Raw genomic sequence first — 22,992 nt, forward strand, 5'->3', positions numbered from 1 at the left:
GCTCAAAGCAGCAGGTCCACCCATAGGCAAATTACACTTAATCATTATTAAATTTACATTTAAATCATTCCAACCTTCCCTGGATAAAAAGAAAATCTATAAATTTTTATCAGAAAGTTCTCCTAAATGTCTAACTAAATTTCATTAGCTATAGTTTAAGAAAGGTCGATCACTTCTAGTCAAGATGGCAGTGTAGGCAGGCATTGCTCAACTCCTCCCACACCACACCAAAATTTCAGTGAAACTACAGGACATCCATCACTCAGAACCACCAGAAATCAACTTGAATAGAAGTCTGACAACTACGGAACTGAAAAAAACACATCCATCCAGACTGTTAGGAGGGGCAGAGATTCAGAACAGGCTGGTCCCACATCCACATGTGGTAGATAAAAATTTGGGAGGACTATCTTGGGAGTGAAGAGTCCCAGCCCCACACCAGGACCCCAGCCCAGGTTGCCAGTGCCAGGAAGATTAAGTCCCCATAACTTCTGGCTGCAAAAACCAGCTAGGATTGAGTTGGTGGAAGAAACTTCTGGAGTCCCAAGCAGTTACCTTTAAAGAACCTACACACAGACTTACTCAGATTCACTCCCTCTCAGCTCCAGCACCAGGTAGCAGCTTGAACGTCACCAGGGCACACAGGGAGGAACTGAAGTGTCTGGCATCAAGGTGGAAGCTAGAGAATGGCTTTCTCTCAGAGAGAAAGGCAGGGAGGAGCCATTGTCCATTTAGTGAACCCACTCCCAACAGAGTCACAGAGAAGGGAGGAAGGTGCCATAACTGAGACTCCATTAATGTGGCTAACACTGTTTGCCCCAACCTCTCTGTTGCTCTGGTGCTCAACCCACTGAGCAACACCAGCCAGGGCTCATTTTTAATCTTTGTGTTCCTGGTGTCTGGTAGATAGGAGCATTCATTAAATTTTTGCTTAATAAACAATAAACAAACCTGGTTACCTGGTTACCAAACCCACCACAGATAAGGTGCAGAAAATCAGACAGGAGAAAAGAGACTTGTTAATTTTTTTTTAAATTTTCAAATAAATGTACATATATGCAAAAAAGTAACAGCCAATGAACAGAGACAGAAAAGGCAAAGTCCAGCAGTTACTAGAGGTTCGTAGTGAGGGGTCTACAATTCAGCTACTTAGCAGAGACAAACAGATCAATAACTTAGAAGAACCTCATGGACTTCAGTGAATTTTAGGACATTTCTAATCAGTTTAGAAAATAGAGAAATACTATCCATTCTACAGTACGTTCTCCTCAATGACTAATTTTAAAACTTGAGTTACTAAAAAATATAAAACCAGAATGGGAAAACTCGGATACATGACACCTCATTTTCCAAGGGTTTTGTATAGTCACTGTTTTACACATATCACTTTTCTTATTTTTATATATCACTTTCCTTACATTATTTTTGTTGCCCCCCTCCCAAAGCCCACCACTTGTACTTAACATCCCTATATTAGTTACATTCAGAAGCCTGAAGTACTTTCCTCCCAGCTGACTCAAACTGTTTACCATATCTGTTTAGGATGTAGCACAGAACCACTGAGGAATGCAACCACCATGCTTTTGTCCCAACCCTTTCCAATATGCTAACATCATTTAAAAAGAAGTACAGTTTATACAGAAAAGCATGAACAAGGAGGTATCTCCTACTATGCCCATAAGACATTTAGGAAAGTTCTGCAAAAAAAATGAAAATCAGGAAGTAAGATTTCTTTAATTTTATTTTAAATATGAATCACCTTAAAATTACCGATATTTGTTAAATTAAAAGTTCTATTTTTCTTTCCATTCTTGATGCCTCTTAATTATTTTCTAAGTATAGGATTTCCTATTTTAAATATTAAAAATAGCCCTGGCCAGTGTGGCTCAGTGGGTTGGGCACCATCCCACAAACTGGAGGTTGCCAGTTTGATTCCAGTCAGGGGACATGCCTGGGTTGTGGGCCAGGTCCCCAACTGGGGGCATGAGAGAAGCAACCAATATGATGTGGTGTTTCTCACATCAATGTTTCTCATCCTCTATCCCCCTTACCCTCTAAAAACAAAATACAATTTTTTAGTATTTTAATAAATAAATAATAAAAATATTAAAAATAATAATGTGTTGTTGTGTTGATTTATTGTGGGAAATGTCTACATCCTTGTCACATCCAGGAAGGTTCAGAGAATGGTTCCCAGCTATTAGCCTAACAATGTTCCACCTCTAAGAATATTACTTTAGTAAGATAAGTTTTCATCTTTCTTTTTCCTGAGACCTAAAACTTACAAGCTGAAAGTTTGTTGGCATAATTCAAATTCTTGTGTTATTTCTTGTTTTCTTTGCATGCTAGTGTTTTTCCCACCGACAACTCTGACACTGAGATATCTAGATCTGTTAAGAATCTAATTACTACTTTTCCACTGGATTAGGTAGGTGAGACTAACCTCTCTGGTGAACACTATACACCTGGTAATGATGTTTACTTTTAGACTCCACTTGTCAAAGTGAAAATGAACTCCAGATACCCACTGTGATTCATAAGGAAAGAGAGGGCTCTACTATACTTTAATAAGGTCCTAAAGTAAGAAAAAGGAAGTTAAGAAGAAACTAAAGAAGCTAGAAATCATTTGGGCATAGGAAAGTCAAAAAGAATAAATGAAGACATTGCAAGGAAGAAGAAATCTTCAAATTCACATTAAGGCGTAGTCAGGTGTTCAGGAAACTCAGTTGCCACACTATGAAAAGACCCAGTAAATATTTTTCTTTATGATGTTATTTAAAAGGCACACTTAAATAAAAGCTTTCTATTTAACCAAGTGGGCTACAAAATGAATGTCTCAATCTCAACTCTTCTCCTGTGCCTAAACAGAAATCTACTGCTTTCTAAGAGGAAAAAACTTCAACAAGTTCTCTGGCAGTAAAGGTTCTCATAGGCAGGTGTTATCTCTGTATTCACATGCTCACAGTATTAGGTAAATCTCCTTACGATGTATTGTAGATGGTATCTGTAGGTACAGTCCTAAAGAGACTTCAGAAAGAGCAAGCCACAAACATGTCCTAAGATGACACTATTTCAAGTTATAAGCTCTCAAAAGTTATGCTTTTCTTCAGCCCTCATCAAATTCATTAATATACTGGGCTGGCCATGGTTTTTTCCATAAAATAGAAGACACATTTTTATCAATTACTTTACTGATTTGGATATTTTGAGTATGTCAGCTATCTCCCGTGTGGTATAATGTTGACTGTTCTCAATATCTTGATTTGACCACCATCAACTTCAACTGGTCTACCCAACCATGGAGGATCATCCAGAGAGAAATCTCCAGCATGAAACTTCGCAAACCACTTTTGACGCATTTGGTCAGTCACAGCACCTTCTCCATACGGTACATAAACCTTTATGTTTCAGTTGTGTTTTTACCTTTCTTGAAATAATACAGCATAATATGCCAAAAATGTTGCTTATTTTCTTCCATCTTCAATATTAAAATGGCCATGCAAAAAGTCACCAATTTTGATTTTTTTTTAATGCATACTGATATGACAGCTGTCAGGATACAATCTAACAAAATTGTTCTAAATGAAGTTAAAGATAACTAAGTGCTACTAGAGTCATCTTAAGGAAAAAAAAAAACACATGCACTTTTTAGCCAACCCAATATTTAACAATTTAATTCCCTAACACTTCTGAAGAAACTTAAGTCTGAACATTGAAAAGATTGCTTGCACAGTAATATGAATGGACTTGACACTACTAAACTACACACTTAAAAACAATTAAGACTGTAAATTTTATATGGATTTGACCACAACTAAAAAATGTTTTAATTAAAAACAACAGACATGCTCTGGCCAGGTAGCTCAATTGGTTGGAGCATCCCAAATACAAAGGCTGCAGGTTCGATCCCAGTCAGGGCACATACAAGAAGCAACCAATGGATGTACAATGGATGGAACAACAAATCAATGTTACTCGCTCTCTGTCTCTCTCTCTGTCTCTAAAAATCCATTTAACTTTTTTTAAATAGACATTTTAAAAAGTCAATGTCTAAAAAAATTAAGCCAAAGAAAAATCAAAACTAGGGGAATTTGCATCATATTAAAAAAGGCTATGGGTCCTGACTGGTATGGCTCAGTAGGTTGGGCATCTTCCCACAAACCCAAAGGTCTCCAGTTTGATTCCAGTCAGGGCATATGCCTGGGTTACAGGCTTTGGATGGGGTCGTGTGAAAGGCAACCAATTGATGTTTCTCTTGGACATCAATGTCTCTCTCCCTTCCCCTCTCTCTAAAAATAAATAAACAGATGGCGGGGGAGGAAGGGCAGACAACTGTATTTGAACAACAATAAAATTTTTTAAAATGGAAAAAAATAAAAATAAAATTTTAAATTTTAAAAAAATTTAAAAAGAGAGTGTCAATGAAAGCAAATGCAATGAGTGAGCTCAATTAGATCCTCATTTGAAAACCAAAGCTGTAACAGACATTTGAGCAACAACTGAGAAAACCGAAATAGAGGGTTGATATTTGATTTAGTTTTCTTAGGTTTCATAGTGGTATTGTGTGTAGTTATACAAAACAATGACTTTGTTTTAATGCAATGTACTTTATGGAAAAAGGATCATCCATAACTTACTTTCAAGTAGTTCATCCAATACACACATGCACATACACATACACGTACACACATGGGACGACAGAAAGGAAAAGCACAATTAGCCCTGAAATGTTGTTATTTAACCACATTACTGACACATCATGACAGCCATGAAAAAGAGACAACACTGCCTAACACAAAGCACCACCCTGCTTTTCCACCTGAGTTGTATACTGTCTCTGCTACTTAATATATAATTAGTTGGTGACAGAAAGTGAAGACATGGACAGGTAAATAGTCTTCTGACTTACTCTGCAAATAAAGTGATCCCACAATAAGGAATTATTGCTTGAGTAGAAATTTGGAGAGATGGTTGAGAATATTTTTATAGGTGTTGTCACAAATATATATTAATGTATGGACTGTAAAGGCTTTGTTCATCAGATAGCTGTAGAATTTCATTATTGTATCTATTGAGATATCAGCCCTTCAAATGACAGTTTCATTCTCTTTTTTATCACTTCTTCAAAGGAAGTATTTAAGTGCCAAACCAGGTATATCTTCTTTGTATTTGGTTTTGTTTTATTACCTTTTCTGAACTCCTGAATTTCCCCAAGGTTTTCTTTACCTTTTTTCTCCTTTCCACTATAAACTGAGATTATTAATCCCTTTTCTTACCACAGTGTCAAAATATTCTGCAGGGAAAAATTTAGTAAGTCTCAGTATGAAAAATGTTCAGTTTACTAAAGCAACAAAGCCAAAAATATAAGCCTTTATTGTTTCTGATTTGAAGGTAAGGGAACTTTCTTCTTTTCCTATCACTTTTTTAAATAAAATCTGTAATTAACGTAAGCAACTTACCAATAGCCTCAAATATTGTTGGACTCCAACTGTCTGTTGTTTTGATCAATTATATACTTTGCTATTAACTGAAATCAATAATATAAACCCCCCAAAAGAGTTTTAAACAATAGCTTCCCAAATTTTAGAATAACTCATTAGTTTTCTCTAGGCAAATCAAAGAACATGTGAACCAACACATGTCTACAGGAGGCCAATGTGGTCCCATTGGTTGGAGCATGACCCCATAATGGAAAGATCGCGGTTCAATTCCCAGTCAGGGCACATACCTAGGTTGCAGGTTCTATCCCTGGTAGAGGTGAGTACAGGAGACAACTAATGGATGTTTCTCTCATCGATGTTTCTCTTTCCCTTTCTCTCTCCCTCTCTCTCTCTAAAAGCAATGGAAAAAGAAAATGTCCTTGGTGAGGATAAAAAAAAAAAAAAGCAGACTAACAGGTACAAAGACTTAGTGAAAGTAGCAATAGGGAGTAATGGCAGAATAATAATTAGTGACAGACCTAATCAGTAATTATTTAGGACTATCATTATGTAGTGAGTGGGGAATTTATGATAAAAGGGTTATGTTGGAAAGATCAGTCTATTGATGACTTACAGAAGGAGAATTTGTTAAATTAGTCCAAAACATAGTTTAAAAACGAAAACCTTTAGCTGTTCTGGTATACTATTTGAAAGTGGGGGGGGGGGGGGATGAATGAAAAAAATACATAAATATGTATTTCATCATTACTTTTTGCTCCAATTTTAGCAAACCAATAAGAAAACAGGTGCAATTTCCTGTTCTGTCCATTTTAATCATACAATAAGCCAATGTACATAATCATTTTAGGCATATTTACAGAACACAATAGGTAAATTTGAATGCCATATTAATCAAAGCATTTTGATTCATGGTGCTCCTCCGTGACGGTAAACTCCAAAGAACACATATCAAAAATTGTAATTTGCACTGCAATGGAAAAAAACTCTAATTTGCTTTTACTAACCAACATATTATAAACTAATCCTCCACATGTTTATCTAAACCTTCAAAATAAAGTCTGTTTAAGTAGCCCATTCGAGTACTGTAAGTTGACTACTCAATTTGATAAGTTGATAACCTAGTAGCACATCCTTAAAAATCTTTCAAGCTACAAGGACATGTACCTGCTAATCTGGATTTATTTTATATATCCTTCATTAATTTATAGATTTCAGTCAAGGCTATTCCCGTGCATCGATATTTTCCATCTGCACAGTCCTAACCTCTTTAGCCTAGATTCAACACAGCACCTCCTTTGAGGGCTACCTCCAATTTCTTTCTGATGCCATTACCCCCTAGACACTCAATCTCTTTCTCAAAGAGAGTAAACAGGCTACGAAAAAATTAGGCAGGCCCTGGTTAATTTGATGGTTAGAGCATCATCCCAATATGACAAAGTTGCAAGTTCAATCCCCAGTCAGGCCATATACAACTATCAACCAATAAACACATAAATAAGTGGAACAACAAATCAATGTTTCTTCTCCTCTTTCTCTCCCTCTCTAAAATCAGCATTTTTTTTTATTTAAGAAAAACTGGACTGAGGCTGCCAGAAACACCTGAATGTCACTGCGAACTTTCTCAAGAAGTGAATGGAAAAGGGGTTGCATAGCCAGGAAAACGCTCTGTGTCCCTTAGTTAGAAAGCTCACCTCACTCCTCTGAGAGCCAAGCCAGGTGAGGGCAAGAAGCTGAGCCTCTGAAAATCACAAGCCCCTGAAGTCCCTCCCTTGCCTTACCTGGTCTTTATCTGTTCTAGGCTGGAGTAGTCCCTTTACTTCTCACTGGAAAAGGGAAAAGAATCCCCCAGTGCTGAGACTTCCAGCCAAGATGGAGGCGTAGGTAGACATACTGTGCCTCCTCACACAACCAAAATAAGGACCACAACAAATTAGAAACAAAATAACCACCAGAACTGACAAAGTTGAACTGTATGGAAGTCCGACAACCAAGGAGTTAATATAGACACATTGATCCAGACCAGTAGGAGGGGCAGAGTCGGCGGCTGGGCAGAGAGGGGTCAAGGCAAATAAATCGGTGACTTGCAGACCCCAGGTGCACAAGGCAGCAGCTGACGGACCCAGGCTCACAAGACAGCAGCGGGTGGATCCTGGGTGCGCAGGCGGCAGCTGGCAGACCCCGGGCACAGGGTGGCAGCGGGCAGACCCAGTGAGGCAGCAATTGTGGAGCAGGGCGCAGCATGCAGCACGCAAGGCAGCTGACCGGGTGGTCCCACATTCAAGCGCAGATAAACCGGGAGAAACAACTGGGAAGCAAGACAGACCTTGCAACCCAGGGTCCCAGCACAAGGAAATAAAGCCACAAAACACCAACTGAAAACACCTGTGGGGGGTTGAAGTGCCAGGAGAGACTCCCAGCCTCACAGGAGAATTCATTGGAGGGACCCACAGGGTCCTAGAACATACGCAAGCCCACACAAGAATCAGCACAAGAAGGGCCCAATTTGCTTGGGGGAAGCAGGGGAAGTGGCTGAAATCCGGCAGAGAGCGGAGCAAGCAGCATTGTTCCCTCTTGGACCCCACCCTCACATACAGTGTCACAACCCAGCAACAGGGTTGACCCACCCTGGTGAATACCTAAGGCTCCGCCCCTCACTACATCACAGGCGTGTCAAGACAAACAAACAAAAAAAAACAAATGGCCCAAACGGAAGAACAGATCAAAGCTCCAGAAAAAATACAACTAAGCGACGAAGAGATAGCCAACCTATCAGATGCACAGTTCAAAGCACTGGTGATCAGAATGCTCAGAGAACTGGTTGACGTTGGTCACAAATTAAATGAAAAAATGAAGGCTATGCTAAGTGAAACGAAGGACAATGCACAGGGGACCAATGGTAATGGGAAGAAAACTGGGACTCAAATCAATGGAGTGGACCAGAAGGAAGAAAGAAACAACCAAAAAGAAAACAATAAAGAAATAAGAATTCAAAAAAATGAGGAAAGGCTTAAGAACCTCCAGGACATCTTTAAACGTTCCAACATTCGAAATATAGGGGTACCAGAAGGGAAAAGGAAAAGCAACAAGTGGAAAAGTTATTTGAACAAATAATAAAGGAGAACTTCCCCAATCTGGCAAAGGAAATAGACTTCCACGAAGTCCCGGAAGCTCAGAGACTCCCAAAGACGTTGGATCCAAGGAGGAACACACCAAGGCACATCATAATTACATTAGCCAAGATAAAAATGAAGGAGAGAATCCTAGAAGCAGCAAGAGATAAGGAGGCAGTTACCTACAAAGGAGTACCCATCAGACTGTCTGCTGATTTCTCAAAAGAGACCTTACAGGCAAGAAGGGGCTGAAAAGAAGTATTCCAAGTCATGAAAGGCAAGGAACTACATCCAAGAATGCTCTATCCAGCAAAGCTTTCATTTAGAATCGAAGGGCAGATAAAGTGCTTCTCAGATAAGGTCAAGTTAAAGGAGTTCACCATCACCAAGCCCTTGTTTTATGAAATGTTAAAGGGACTTATCTAAGAAAAAGATAAAAAAAAAACATGTATAGTAAAATGACAGCAAACTCACAATTATTAACAACCACACCTAAAACAAAAACAAAAACAAACTAAGCAAACAACTAGAACAGGAGTAGAACCACGGAGATGGAGATCACATGGAGGTTTAGCAACAGGGGAGTGGGAGGAGGAGAGGAGGGAAAAGGTACAGAGAATAGGTAGCATAAATGGTAGGTAGAAAATAGGGGGAGGGCAAGAATAGCATGGGAAATGGAGAAGCTAAAGAACTTATGACATATGGACATGAACTAAAGGGGCGGGGAATGTGGGTGGGAGAGGGTTTGCAGGGTAGAGGGGATTGAAGGAGGGGGTAAATGGGACAACTATAATAGCATAATCAATAAAATAAATTAAAAAAAAAAAAAGAATCCTCCAGTGCTCAGTCTGGTAACACAGAGCATGGGGGTAGAAGTGCTGCAGGGCTTCATGGTGCCTGAAGGGAGCAGGCCAGCAGCACCATCATTTTGTTACAGAATTGCAGGTCAGAAGACTACACATGAGAGCCATGGTGGGCAATTCTGAAGCAGACAACCAGTATACAGGTGAGCATCTGGGACCTCTAGCTACTGGGACTTACTTCATGTGCCATCTACCTACCACAGGCTCTCTCTGGCCTCCTTTCCCCTTCCTTCCCCACTAGAGGGTCACTGGCTGCCTCTGGTAACAGTGACAATGAGAAAAGGCAGGGAGCAGCTGAGCGCCTCTTCTAGTGAGCATCATGACCCTTCTGGGAGTCCCACTTGCCCTGTACCTTGTATGCAGGGTCAGGCTAGATGTGTCCGGGCCCAGTGCCTTCCTGCCCAAGCCTCTGCTTGCCTAGAGCCAAAACCCTGGGATTCCCTTCATCACCTGACTCGGTTTTCTCCTGACTGAATGCCTTTTCTCAAAGTGAGAATTATTATTATTATTATAATGAGATCATCAATGATAGTCAGAATGTCGATGTTATTATGTGTGTCCTTTAACCAGAAGGACAGTGCTCTGGCTTTGATTTCTAATGTCCTTCAGTGTGCAGGCACTTTGTTGACTTTTGTCACTATCAGTCGTCACTATCGACACGTGCAGCTCACAGTGAATATCAGGTCATTTTCTTGTGTTATATCTAATAGCTTAAAGCCTTTCATTTATTAGTACAATTCTAAATTATACACACCTCTTGCTTAAAATAAAAAGCAGTGCAGCAAAAATAAAAGATCTTTATGGGACTCCCATTTCCTTCACTAGGCTCCACTTTTATACTTGTTATTTGTTTATTTAGAAAAGACTGGTGGCTCTAGAATCCAATAAAATAACATTTTTTAATGAAATAAGTATTTTTATATCACACTTTTACAGAAAAACCTCGAGGTATTACATAAAACAGCAACAAGAACACCACATATAAAATAATTCTCAGAACAGAATTATGGAAACTGAAAGTACAATAATGTACGACCAGAAACTCCAAAGAGGCAGGCATTCCTAAGGCCTCAGGAATTTGGTTACAATTTTCACCAATCTTAAGTCATCTTAATATTTCCAACTTAACCCATTTTGACTACTTGAATCTAATGAACATTTCCAAGACACCTAACACTACAGAATCTGTAACAATATCCTTCAACAGCAAAGAAATAAAATACGTAAAAGCTAGAGAATGTAATTCTCAATCTTATTAGCCAACAGAGGCTCAGCACCTCAGTCTGCTGGACCACGATGTAGTCCAGCAGCCAACTAACTTCCAACAAATCGGCCAATTACTATACAGTGTCTGTGTTAAGTGATCTGTTTTCAACTTAATGGTTTCCTTAACAAATAGCTAGCTTCTTCACTAAGGGCTGTTAGCAGAGCAAATTTGTTTGGTTAAAGGGGGAAACCATAGATCACTATCCCACATGGCAACAGACATCCCTCCCCATTATCATGACTGTATTCCGTCCACTACCACCCATCCTTCATCTCCAACTTAAAAAAAAAAATTGATAAAGTCAAGGAAGATGAAAGGTAAAGGAGGTAGAAGAAAAAAGTCTGCTGAGATTTATATCCAAATTGAAGCGGTATAAAGTTGTACCATTTTTAATCATTCTATCCCTACTTCAAAGTACTGGGCCAGGCTGGACGGGCTTAGTTTCAATGCACAGCACACCCAACACAGTGTCCACACCAGGCTGCAGGCACACAGTGAAGGCACTCCTGCACAGCAGAATCACCTCAACACCCACGCAGACCGCCCTCCCCCCACAGTATGTCTCCATAACTCTCACAACCAGCTTATGGAATTTCAAGAAAGCTATTATGTTAAATTTAGAGAAATTCATATACTCCCTACACTCAGATTTTTAGTAAGGAATTTCCGTATTCCTTATTTAGGTATCTAAAAATGTATGTAAAGAATTTGCCACCTATGTTCCAACAATACCAGAGGTGATTACCTAATAAACATATTTATAAATGATTCTATTTTTAAAATACTGAGTAGAGCAAAAGTAGATGTACAGTTGTGAATATGCAAAACAATGTATTATTGCATTATTATTTATTAATTATTGTGGTATTTTTCTATATGAACAATTGTAAACCTAATTTTGCCCCACCCTGTACATATACAAGCACATTAAAAAATTCACTACCCATGTAACTATATTTCAGTTTGAATCTAGAGATGCCTAGAAATGACTTACATAAAGATACAGTTTCCTCTAAAACATGCAATTCAGTTTAAGTGACACAATAACCAAAAACTTTTTATTATTAAACATATTAACAACAGAATTAGAAATCTTAAGGTAATACTAAATATCCTTAACAAATGCTACTGTAACACTCAAGACAAGGGCAGTCATTTCATGTTTGACTCCTGAGCTGATTGTATAAGCAGGAGTCATCTCTAGAAAAGACGATCCTCACTTATTGGTACTTCAATGGGCAGAGATCAGTCAGCAACAACAGGGACTTCCAGAACTCATGCACACTCTGCAAGTTAAGCCTTGGAGATGTGGGATTGCATTTCATATAGACAAATTAAATGAGTAATAGAAAATACCATGCATTATATGTTCATCTGTGACAACAGGTCTTCCGCCTCAGCAGCTGGAACACTAAAAGCAGTACATGCTGATCCCCACACGTGCCAAGGTGAAAGAGTTCCCTGAAAGCTCTCCTCTCTCCCTGCAAACAATTGAACAGACAGAAGAATTCCACAAATAGCAGAGCAGAAGTCAGATGACTGAATATATTATCAGCCTTCTTTTGGGACTACAATATCTCAACACTGCCTTACCCATGCTACATGGATTGCAAAAATTCCGCAAAACAGGCATCACACTATCACCATGCAAATAGTTAAACATACTAGAATTAAACATATTTTAAAGAAACAGGAAGCCAAATATCGCTATCAGTGTTTCATTCTTTCTAAACCTATATATCCCCTAGAGTGCTCTCTAATCTATTTTCTACCTATCCCCTACAATCAAATTGTCTTGAGTTTATTTTCTGAGCTTTTTATTTTGAAAAACAATAGACAACCTGAATAGGCTTTTTCAAAATATTACCCAGTTTCCCTTTCCTAGTGGACAATCACTGTTATCTCAACAGAGCTCTAGATAAGACACATCCACACTACTGAAAGGAAGTGTACCCTACTAGCTAACAGGGACACAAGTTAAGGGGGCAGGGCTAAGGGGCGATGTTTGTCTCAGTTCAAATTCCTCTCCATTAGTCTGGCTATGTGACCTTTGGAAAATTATTTGACAGTTCTGTGCCTCCACTTCCTGAACTGTAAAAGAGAAATGATATTGTTATTATGTCACTATGTTACAGTGAGTAACATACAAGACTATACAATCGAGGTGCCTTAACCCTGCATTGGGTTTTTAGTAAGCACACAATAAATGTTACCTGTTTTTACTTCATCCATTATAGTTCTTATTTTGTAAAAATGAAAAGACAAGAAAGAATCTCATAATTTAAGAATTGTTAAACACTGGGCTGATGACTAAAAAGGCTAGAGACTATCTGCAGATCTTTCTTAAGTAACAGCTGTCCAGGTACAGGCCTGCCTTGAGGCAAGGGTTTGGGAGATACCTGCTGACAAAATTTGCAAGGCTGGACCTATGCAAATCTATTCATCCTTTTTATGGATTAAACAATCAGACTGAGAGAGAGCCTTATAAAGGCCTGCAAACTTCAGTTTATCAGATTTGTAAAAGTAAGACATTCTCAGGTTTACCATTCCCTCTAATATTTAAATGATCTCTTTCCCTGCTCACTGGTCAAGATCTCCCCACCCCCAAACTTTTACCCATAGGCACAATGACTTAAAATCCCTTTAAGCTCCATCATCTTCTAAAAAATGGGGATCTTTATTTTATAAGGTTAGAGCAAGAATAAAAGAATCAAACACACCTCAAAAAGCCCATACAGTAGTACCCCCTTATTCACAAGGGGATACATCCCAAGACCCCCAGTAGATGCCTGAAACCATGGATAGTACTAAACTCTATATATACTTTTTTCCTATACATTAAAAGACAAGGTCTAAAACCCCAAAGTGAGATTAAAATTGGCTGTCAGGAACCTATGATAAAGTTTAATTTATAAATTAGTCAATTTCACAGATAGAAGATTCATTCTCACTGTAAATCTTAGGAACCTCAGCATATAATTTTTTTCTTTATTAAATAGAAAACTTTCACCTTTTCACTTGAAAGAAGTACTTAATGGCTTCTCTTTGGTACGCCAGACTTGCCAGCGTCACTACTCTTGCTATTTGGGGCCATTATCAAGTAAACTAAGGGTTACTTGAACACAAGTCCTGCAATATCATGACCGTCAATCTAATAACCTAGATGCCTTCTAAGTGAATGGCCAGCATGGAGACAGACATTGGACAAAGGAATGAGCACGTCCAGGGCATGATGGAATGAGGTGGCATGGAATGTCATAAGGTTCCTTCATGCTACTCAGAAAGGCATACAACTTAAAACTTATAAATTATTTATCTCTGGAATTTTCCATATAATATTTTTCAGACTACAGTTGACAGCAGGAACTGAAACCATGGAAAGGGAAACCGTGGCTATGGTGGGATTACAGTAACTGGTTGTTGGCACTCAGTAATGGCTATTACCATTTATGTTGTTATTGTTGTTACTCTCCCAATATAGACATTTCAGTCAAGAGAAAGAATGAGTTATAGCTAGAAAAACTGACAGCCATAACAGAACATGCGTGAAGGCTGCAGGAGTTTTCCATCCTTTACAAACCTAGGGTGGTAAGGCCGAGAATATGTTAGTCTTAAAACAGCAACAATGCAGGTAATCCTCAGAAATGGAAGGTCCCTTATATGTTTCACTGTCACCTTCAACCAACTAAAGATCACCATCCTGACTACATACATGATTTCAGAGGACATAAACTTGTAATCCTATTTTCAGGGGAAAAAACCCAAACCCTAATCAAAGCTGAGTTTTCTGCCATTATATAATTAAAATCACACCAACCTCCCACCCCCCAATCTTTAGTATCAAAGCAAACAGAAAATTAAGGTGAACATGCCGCTTACCACCTTCTTCCCCACCAAAGATAAAACAAAACAAAACAAAAAAACCCTCACCCACTCTATTTTTCTCATTTAATCACCAGACTTGTAATGAATGGTTTATACTATTTGTTGCTATTTGTTGACCCTGAGAAAGAAGCAAGCTATAAGGACTTCTGGTGGCTACCTAAGCTCAAATTCAAATGAAAACACGCACAAACACACACATACATACTCACAAAGCCTTGTAGCCATTTCTAAACAGGGGCCTCTCACCCAAGCCATGCTTGGGGAAAAAACCTGCACCAAACTGCCTGCCTACAATGGGTTCCTGCCATATAAACCAGCCTTATAAAGGACTTCCTGGAGCTGTAGTTCAACCAATAGGACTGAGGCTTTCTCCTGACCTATCAGAGCTACACAGCTATATCCCTATTAGCATCTTCACCAACCAGTGACAACAGCCCCATTCTGACCAATCAGGACAGTCATTTTTGGACTAATCAAATTTTGAGAATTTGGAGTCCTCATTTGTATAAGAACAGACCAATCAGGGCCCAGAAGCAATGAAGTTTCCTTCTTCATCACACCAGAAATTAGGGCTTTCTAGTGGTGTTGAATTGGCACCAGTGATTACCTTGACATGTCAAAGTAAACTGCCTGGGACCCTCAAATACTCAACAAATAAATAACTGAACAAATGAATAAAACAGTGGTTAAATGAGGCAAGAACTCAAAGGCAAGATCTAAAAAGCCGAAAGTGAGACTTAAGTTGGCCATGTAGAACTCTTAACAGTTCATGATTGGCTGCCTATAAGTGATAAATTCTGCCAGAATTAACCTGCTAATTTCAATTCCCCATGTATCTGTCAATTGATACACAAAATAAAAATTGTTTCTTTCTTTCATAACCTTGAACTAATGTTAGTAACTTATACCTATAAGCAGCTCTCCTCTCTGATTTAAATTAAGGTGCTATATCTAAAAGCCTCAAAAGCAGCTAAGCAAAATACCACCACAGACCCCCTGTTTATTTAATTATCTCTAGAAATTTCCAACTACAGAACCAACTGAAAATTTTTCTAGACCAATGTTTCCACAATTTCATCATGTCATCACAGCCATCGAAAGCCAGAAATGTGATTGCTGATGAATATTTTATAAGGAAAACAAATAAAATCTTTATCTTAAAAGCCAAGAGTATTATGAGCTACCTGCAGATCACAAAGTTCCTTATTCTCAGTTACCTTCACAAGTTTACCTTTGAGTTTTCATAAACAGTTTTGCCTCAGTTTTTACAACAACTAGAAAAACTATATCAGTTTCTACAATATCCACAAAAGTCAGCCCTGGCTGGTGTGGCTCAGTGGATTGAGAACTGACTTGCAAACCTAAAGGTCGCCAGTTCAATTCCTAGTCAGGGTACATGCCTGGGTTGTAGGCCAGGCATTCAAGAGGTATCTCTCATGCATCAGGTTTTCTCTCCCTGTCTGGATCCCTTGCACACAGAGGTTTTTCTACCTCTCTTCCTGTCTCTCTAAAAATAAATGAAAATATTTTAAATAACCACAAAAGTCATATTCTTACCTGTATTTAGAAATTTTAGTATCCAGAATCCTTAAAGTACATTTTCTTTACGTTGTCTAATTTAAGGGTCTGTAACACTAAAATTGCATTTTATGGCTTTTCCAGATATTACTTTTAACAGACTTTAAAGAGTAATAAATAGGAAATAATATTCTTTCTACACTTTGCAATTCATAAACCCTTCTACAAAGCTTTAAAGCAAAAAGAAAATAAATACAAATGCTAAGAACATCTTTTGTGTTTAGAAAATGAGAGGTAAAATCAGCTTGAGATACAAAATACAAAAAACAGAGTTTTGTTCTGTTTTCTTTTAACTTGCTTTCATTATTGGTATGTAAATGTAGTCTGATTATTTCATTAGGGGATAAGATCCTGATTTGCTGCTGGTTTATGATTTACTGCAATAAAAGACCAATACCTTTAAGCAGTGGCTTATTTTCTCTCTCATATTCTCTTAATTTAAAATTGATAGAGCATGTAATAACATAATTACCAAACGAAACTATAAACACAAAATATTGAAAAGCTAGTAATTTCTTAAATAGCAGTTTTGCCATAAAAATAGCTAAGCATTAATTATGTTTTAAAATATAACTTCAACCATGACATAATGTGAAAATATCAAATAAGGACACGCTGTCCATTTCAGAAAACTAATCTCTAGAAAAATTGTTTAAAAAGACCCACCCTCCCCCTTATATTTTTGCTATACAACATCCTAAGGACTATTTAATTAAAAGAGTCATTTTTAAACTCAGTGCAACACAGCCCCCTCCCCTAAGAAATCCAAGCTGTCAACTTATGGGTCACATTTCAACCTGATGTGATTTGAAAACAGCTAAGGTACTGAATCCTTAAATATAGGGTATGTAAGGGAAGCAACTGCTCACAGGTCCTTGATTCTGAGGGTTGGAAAGCTTTAATATGGTATAACTACAGACAAAGCCAACCAAGCAGCATTAATTACCCCTTTATGCACTCTCATACCACAGCCCTAGTCCCCCTCCAAGCCTTACAATTTATATTACCAATAAAATGCTTCTCTAACACTAAGCAAAAGTCATGTAAATTTTATTGAACCAATGAAGGGTTAAAATCAGAGCCAAACTATATAAAAATATTAAATTCATCATTGGTGAGCTCTTTTCTACCCTCTGCTTCAGTGTCTTGACATCTAAAAGTCAAAGAACTCCTCTGGTAAGACTGAAATTCCCAGGAGGAAGAAGGCTCAGATCCAGTCTGAAAGCACACAATGGAATCACAGCTGACGATGCACATCTTTTTCTAGATGTCTCCATATGCTTGAGAGGGTTTTTTTCCCCCTAGCCAGGCATTAGGGGACTTGCTACTCTCTGCCACCAAGAATAGGAGAACATTTCAAAGATTATGGGAGAGAATGAAGTAAAATACTGTGCTGCTCTCAAGCATACAAAAGAGAGAGGAGGAGGCACCTCAGAGTGGCCATCAGTAACTAAATTAACTAATGTTGGGGGGGATTAGATGTTGTCATTTTGAATGTTGTTCAATTTATAATACTCCCTACTTCTAGCAGTTGTTCATTTTATTTCCACCGTTCTTACCATTCTATCACTAAGATAACACCTCAAGGGCTACAGCAAAATGCAATTAGTTTTTGTCTAAATGAATACTCAAAATTATAATGGATTGGAAACTCACATTATAAATTTGAAACAATATATTACAACAGAATACATCTGCAAGGTATGTTACTTTCCCCTGAAACTACAGACCTTTCAATTCTTTCTTAGTAATCCACGATTAATAAAAGCTAGAAAACAGGATATAGATAAAGATAAATATCATGTAGATAAAATACCTCAAAAAAAAAACCTTGCAAGATTTGTTAAATTCATGGGATATTTATCACAAAATGAATGGACTCACTTTCAATTTAATATTATTCATTCTTTTAACTCCTAAAGATTCTGCAAATTTCAGTTGGAAAAAGCTGCTTTGCTGCTGTCAGTGTGCACTAACCTCACCAACAAAGAATAGGAGCACACACACACACACACACACACACACACACACAAAGCAGTGCAACAGCTGCTGTCTTTTTAAAAGACAAGCTATTCCTGCAGAGCAACCTGTGATCATTACATAGAACCAAAGACCTACCCTCCCTATTCTTAAAAGTTAAGAGTTGATAGTCACTAGACTGAAGGCAACCAACAGCTTGAAACCACCAAAGATGTCTCCTAACGTCGCTAAACCAGAAAAGTACCTACACACCGTGCAATTCAGCAGTGTTTAAGAAAAAAACTGAATTTATTTTTAAGAATCCTTTGTGTTGGAGTAATCTGGCAAACATTTTACTCCGATTTCATTTCTTGTACACAAATATTCTTTGATTAGCTTTGCTCCTTAAATACCAACACTTGATATTTCAAACAGTGAGATTTGGTTCCTAATTTCATTTTGTTTACTCAAGAAAGAGTAAGAAAAAACAGAAATGCATACCGTAAAACCATAACTTTATTTTTTAATGCCCTCCCAAATGCCGAACTTTCAAGTGCACTTTGGGAATTGGCGGTCTAATTAAACAAGGAACCAGTGAAGCCATTACAAACAATGATACTTTACACTCCCGATAATCAATTGACATAAAACTACTCATTTTCAAAGTATCCTTTCAAACTTCATTGTCCCTACGCCGGAATAACTGAATGAAAACTGCGGTAGAGGTAAAGAGAGAACTCCTATGACCCTCAGCACGTAAACCAGGTGCTCGGGTCCAGAACAGGATCACTACAATTATTTGCCATTTTAGAAACGGGCCTCGGAGAGTTACTGCCACATCGTAAGTGGTTTTAGACTTCGTCGTGGCTAAGACAACATCTCTTGTGGTACCAGAGAAATATAGTATCTCGTGTACCTCTACGTGTCTCCTAGGGTCAGAGCCCCTGTAAGTGACACTACCCTACAGATGACGGAGCGGGTGACTAGCGATGGACAAGAGTGGGAAGCTCTTGGCGTCTCCATGACTCCCCCGCCCGCGTGCAACTCCGCTCCAACTGGTCCGGGATAACCCCGCCCCCTTCCTTCCTCCAGTCCTCACGATTGGCTTACCCACACCTTCGATTGGCTCCTTGCCCCATCAGTCACACGCAGTGAGATTCGGGTCGGTGGGAGGGGAACGCGTTGGAGGAGGTGGGGTGGGAGTGGGATTAGAGGACGAGGTGGCAGAAGAGGGTGTTCAAGCTCGGTCCCGGGTTTGGGAAAGTTTCCCCTACCAGTGACAGACCCTGAGACGTAAGGCCCAGTCTAGCTCCTAGCCGGTACTAGGCGCCCCGGTCCCCGATTCCCGCCCCTCAGTCCCGCAGGCCCCGGAAACCACTAAGGGGAGGGGAAGGAGGAGGGACCATCTAACCAAGGACCGACCCACCCCCGATCTCGGAAGAGTCGCCTCCGGGACTCCCTGGAGGGACCGGGCAGGGAGCAGCAGCACACAGAGACCACCCTTGGCCCCCTCCCCCGGCAGTCCCCAGAGGCCCGAGAGAGAAGTGTCCACGGGGCGTGACCGTCGCGAGCCGGCCGCGAGGACGCCTCCCGCTTCCCCCCCTGGGGCCCTGAGGGCCTGTCCCTTCAGGGGCGGGGAGAAGGGGAAGAGAAAAGGGGGCGCTGGCGAGCCAACCCGGAACCTCCTGGACCGCCTCCCGCCCCCAGCCCCGGCCCCAACGCGCCTCCAGCACACATGCCCGCACCCAGAAAGTTAAGTCAGGGGCGAGCCCGGCTCGGCGCCGCCGCGGTCCGGCCCCCGCCCCCCGGCTCCCCGCCCCCACCGCGGCCCGGCCTGCTCGGCCCGAGCGCCCCGCCCGCTGCAGCTCCTTCCCGTCCGTCCGCGGCGCCCCTCGCCCCCCGCCCCCGGCGCTGACACGGGCCCGGCCCGCCCGCCGGGCCGCGGCTCCCCTCCGCCCAGCATCTCATCCAGCCTGCCGCCCCTGACATCGCGCTTCACCTTCACACACACCCCCGGCACTTCCCGAGTCCTGCCTTCTTTCGCCCGTTCCTACCATCCGCTGCAGTCGCTCCGCGTTTCCATTAAAGAATGCACCTTCTCAGAATTCACCTTCCCGTCTCTGCCTCGGTCTCCCCGAGGGGGCAGGAGCCTAGATCCTCGCGACCCCGCACTCGGCTGGGCGGCTGGCGCCTAGCTCCTCTGGCGGGGGCCGCGCCCGAGCCCCCGGCCTCCCCGCCGCGCCTCGGCGCTCACCTCTCGCCGGTGCCTCAGGCTGCAGCCTCCGCCCGCCCCGGGCTCCAGGACTCGTCTCCCGAGCTCTCGCACAGCGCTGGAGCGCCTCCTTTCTCTCTCAGGGACTCCGCGTCTCCTCGCCGCTTCCCGCCCTCCCCACCCCCTCCAAGCCCCAACTCCCCAGCTTCGCGGCGCCTCCGGGATGCAACTCCCGTGCCCCGCGCACTCCGGCAGCAGTCCCCGCACACACAACAGCCCTCTCCCCGGCGCACGACTCTGCCCTGCTCCGCGCAGGGAGGGCAGTCGCGGCCGGGGGTGGAGAGGCGGCGCCCCCCACCCGCCGCCCGCCTCGCGCCCGCCCTCGCTGCCCCCAGGGAAGGCGCGGTTACCCGCTCGGTCGGTCACGCCGTCAGGTGCCGGCAGCCGTCGGCGCTGACCTTCGCCGCCGAAGCCGTAGCTGAGGCTGCGGCCGCCATGTTCCCGTGTTAATAACTGCTGCCTGGTTGTTTATTTCAATGGAGATCCTCCCCCAACTCCCTCCTCCTCCTCCTCCTTCTCCGCGTCTCCGCACTTGCGGAGAGAGACACAGACCGCGCGAGCTACGGAGCAGGGGAGGGGGGCTCGGCAGCCAAGCCGTCCCTCCCTCCGCCTCCCTGGCCGTGGCCGCCGCCAAATCTTGTCACTGGGAAAGGGACTGGGCGGTAACTTGCCTCCCGCGTCCCCAGCGAGGGGGCAGAGGTGCACCGAGGGCTCTCCGGGGAGCAGACCCTGGCCGCGGGGTCCGCAGCATCTCCGTGGGCAGAGTCCTCTGAGAAGGCGACCCCGGGGGAGGTGAAGAGTGAGGGGAGAGGGGACAAAATGGGTGACTGTGGCAGAAGGAGGGCGACCTAGGGGTAACTGGAAGTGAAGGGAGAGTAAACAGATGACTCCATGGGAGGGCAAAGGGCACTGCCAAAAAAGAAAGCGAGCGGATGGGATATGCCGGGACTGCGGAGTGGGGGCAGTGGGATCTTGGGGCTGCAGACGGCTGGGAAGATGCCCCCAAACCAAGGTCGCGACGAGACCAAAGCCAGGTTCGCCGGAGAAGCCTCCTGTCTCGACCTCTGGGCCAGCGGCTTGCACCCCTCGGGTGCACCTCACGTGCCCTACATCCGCTGCAGCGCCCTCGAGGCGCCCCTAGGTTCATCGAATCTCCCTCGGTTCCTACGAGGATAGGCGTCTCCTCTTGCAACCCAATCTCAATAGAGGATAGAGGGGCGCGCCTGCGGGCGACGAGCTTCGAGAGGTGCCACCCAGCAACTGCATGCTAAAGGCCAAGCGCACACAGTGTAAAACCTGACCTATTTGAGCATTCTTGTCACTACAAGAATCACAAAAGTTTTTTTATTGGAAAGTCCACTTCCTAGACATCAGAAAGTGATGTTGGGGGGACACAGGACAGTACCACCGAAACTCGAGGAGAACCCTCATTGAAATGTTACTAGGACTAGAATCAGTTTCATGCTTTGGAGAACCCAGTTCTTCCGAACTTAGATATAATTCGGGGGGTGGGGGGACAAGAAGATGATCAACATTCATCTAACAAATTTCCTTATTTTTAGTCTTATCATGAGAAAGGTCACTTGCCATAGACAATAGTATTTACTGAACACTTACTGTGTGCTAAGTTATTTATATACGCTAGATTTTGATCCTCAACCCTTACAAAATAATCACCATTTTTAGCCAAAAAAAAAATGAAGCTTAAAGAAGTAAAGTAATTTGTCTATGGTCATACAGTCGGGAAGCTGGAGAGGACTTGAGCCCCAGCTCTGAAACGCTAGACGCCCACACTTTTAATGGTGTCTGCAACCTCAAATTTGTGGGAATACCACCAATTTTATTTGGGGAAAGAAAAAAACATATGTATGTGTATGTGTGTGCGTTTGACTATGGATAGAAAGTGTTTGGAGACCTACAAGCTGTTAGCACTGGGGAGTATAAGTGAGTATGTAAAGTGATACTTCCAGTTTTATTTCGTATGCTTAACTATATAGTGCTTGAAATGTTTTCACTGACCATGTATTAACTGAGTACACTTTTAAAGGTTATTTTGATTACGTGCCATAACAGAACTATGTTCCCTGAAATCACAGAGTTCTCCAAAAAACTGGGAGAAGAAACAGGAAATGGGGTTTTCTATGCCCTGTCTTCTTCCACTGACACTCGTCCAGGGTGTTCCTACAGTGAGGTAGTTGTCACCTGCATTCTGTCACACCCCGATTTTCTTTCCTGTACTCAGCTCCAACTCTGAGTGGTGATCAAGATTCTCCTTGCTTTTTCTGTCCCTCCCTTTGTTGGCAGAAGTCCAGAGTCCATCGGTCCTCTGAAACAGGTTTCGCACTTTCAAAAACCACCATGATATCTGTGCAAATAAATGACTCTCCGTTGCATTTCCATATTACTCAATAAAACTTAACTACATGCTTAAGATACATGACTGTTTCTACAAAAATAAAACAAACAAAAACATCTGACAGCATGGTATAATGAGTTCCATGTCCAGCTGCTACTCCATTGCCTCAGACCTTGAGGAATCATGTAATTTCTGCTCTCTAGTACAGTCTCTGGGCTCCCTCCGCACTTCCAGCCATTGTTATAGCAGTGTTGTCTTGTA

The 22,992-nt window shown here is 41.8% G+C and overlaps 1 protein-coding gene across 7 annotated transcripts in view; it reads right to left on the reverse strand.

Moving 5' to 3' along the window:
• NCOA2 (nuclear receptor coactivator 2) overlaps window positions 1–20,991 on the reverse strand; it is a 284,205-nt gene extending 263,214 nt beyond the window's left edge. For 2 of the 7 annotated variants that reach the window (XM_045860736.1, XM_045860744.1), the window contains exons 1-2: window positions 20,726–20,991; window positions 5,729–5,832 (exon numbers count right to left, since the gene is read on the reverse strand). The gene's annotated coding sequence lies outside the window, so the exon portion shown is untranslated. Of the gene's footprint in view, window positions 1–5,728; window positions 5,833–20,157; window positions 20,328–20,357; window positions 20,487–20,725 lie in introns of those variants that run through there. The other 5 variants (XM_045860737.1, XM_045860743.1, XM_045860738.1 and 2 more) reach the window with 4 other exon arrangements.
• Between the last annotated feature and the right edge of the window lie 2,001 nt (window positions 20,992–22,992).

Source organism: Phyllostomus hastatus, unplaced genomic scaffold (genome assembly GCF_019186645.2).
Source record: "Phyllostomus hastatus isolate PE091 unplaced genomic scaffold, TTU_PhHast_1.1 phas_scaffold_21, whole genome shotgun sequence".
NCBI classification, from domain to species: Eukaryota; Metazoa; Chordata; class Mammalia; order Chiroptera; family Phyllostomidae; genus Phyllostomus; species Phyllostomus hastatus.